The 1,781-nt window shown below is 43.0% G+C and overlaps 1 long non-coding RNA gene across 1 annotated transcript; it reads left to right on the top strand.

Annotated features, from left to right (window-relative positions):
- The first annotated feature begins 6 nt into the window (after nucleotides 1–6).
- Nucleotides 7–943, top strand: LOC130587613 (uncharacterized). Its single transcript, XR_008966826.1, has 2 exons — nucleotides 7–732; nucleotides 911–943. It is a non-coding gene; the product is annotated as an uncharacterized LOC130587613 (long non-coding RNA).
- Nucleotides 944–1,781: the final 838 nt, after the last annotated feature.

Below are 1,781 nucleotides of genomic sequence, written 5' to 3'. Positions count from 1 at the left end.
GAAAATTGGGTGAAAAATGAGCGAAAAATGAGTGAGAAATGGGGTAAAATGAGCGGCTCCCGCGGGGGATTCGAGCGCGGCTCCCGCGGCGCCTCCATGGGGTGGGTACAGGAAATATCAACCAAAATGGGGGAAAAACACCCAAATTGGGGAAAAATGGGGAGAAAAGGTGAAAATTGGGTGAAAAACGAGTGAGAAATGGGGGTAAAATGAGTGAGAAATGGGGGAAAATGACAGAGAAATGAGCAAGAAATGGGTGAAAAATGAGCGAGAAATCAGGGAAAAATGGGTGAAACATGAGCCAGAAATGAGTGAAAAATTGGGAAAAAATGGGGAGAAAAGGGGAAAAATGGGGAGAAAAGGGTGAAAATTGGGTGAAAAACGAGTGAGAAATGGGGGTAAAATGAGCGGCTCCCGCGGGGGATTCGAACGCGGCTCCCGCGGCGCCTCCATGGGGTGGGTACAGAAAATGTAAACCAAAATGGGGCAAAAACACCCAAATTGGGGAAAAATGGGGAGAAATGGGCAAAAATTGGGTGAAAAACGAGTGAGAAATGGGGTAAAATGAGCGGCTCCCGCGGGGGATTCGAGCGCTGCTCCCGCGGCGCCTCCATGGGGTGGGTACAGAAAAAATAACCCAAAATGGGGCAAAAAATAGAGAAATTGGGGAAAAATGGGGAGAAATGGGCAAAAATTGGGTGAAAAATGAGCGAAAAATGAGTGAGAAATGGGGTAAAATGAGCGGCTCCCGTGGGGGATTCGAGCGCGGCTCCCGCGGCGCCTCCATGGGGTGGGTACAGAAAATAGAAACCAAAATGGGGCAAAAAATAGAGAAATTGGGCAACGTGGAGACGGGAAAAAAAAATGAGGGGAATGGGCAGAAAATCAGCAAAAAATGGGGGAAAATGAGTGAGAAATGGGGGAAAAATGAGCAAAAAATTGGGGGAGAAAAGGGTGGAAAGTAGGGAAAAATGAGCAAGAAATGGGCAAAAAATGAGCGAGAAATGAGCAAAAAATGGGGAAAAAGGGGAAAATGAGTGAGAAATGGTGAGAAAAGGGAAAAATGGGGAGAAATGAGCGAGAAATGGGAAAATTGGAGATTTTGGGGGGAAAATGGGGAGAAAAGAACGAAAAATGAGTCAGAAATGGGGGAGAAAAGGTGAAAAATGGGGAGAAAATGAGGGAGAAATGAGCAAAAAATGGGTGAAAAATAGGGAGAAAAGGGGGAAAAATGGGGATAAAAAGGGAGATTTTGGGGGAAAAAGGAAAAATGTATGTTTCAGGGAAAAAATTGGTGGGAAAATGGAGTTTTTTTGGAGAAAACGTGGAAAAAACCGAGTTTGGGGTTAAAAAAAGGTGGAGAAATGGGAGTTTTGAGGAAAAAAAGGTGGAAAAAAAATGGTGCCCAAGGTCACTCAGAGCCTCTGGTCCCGGCAGGGGAAAAATGAGAAATTTGGGGAAAAAATAGAAAAAAAAATAATGGAAAATTCAGGAAAAAAGGTGGAATTTTGGGGAAAAATATGGAGAAAAGGGAAAAACAGGGAAAATGGTGGAATTTTGGGGGAAAATACCAAATGGGAAAAGGTGAAAAAAGGTGGATTTTGGGAAAAAATGGTGAAAGAGGTGGAAAAATGTTTAAAAATGGTGGAATTTTGGGAAAAATGTGGAAAAATGGTGGAATTTTGGTCAAAAACGGAAAAAAATGGTGCTTTTTGAGGTGAAAAATGGTGAAAAAATGTGAAAAAAAGGTGAAAAATGGGAATTTTTGAGGTTTGGTGTCA

The sequence above is a fragment of the Malurus melanocephalus genome, unplaced genomic scaffold (genome assembly GCF_030028575.1).
Source record: "Malurus melanocephalus ecotype Western Australia unplaced genomic scaffold, MMel_1.1 scaffold_2143, whole genome shotgun sequence".
Classification (NCBI taxonomy): Eukaryota; Metazoa; Chordata; class Aves; order Passeriformes; family Maluridae; genus Malurus; species Malurus melanocephalus.
The sequence above is the reverse complement of the archived record's forward strand: the minus strand, read 5'-3'. Positions and strand labels throughout refer to the sequence as shown.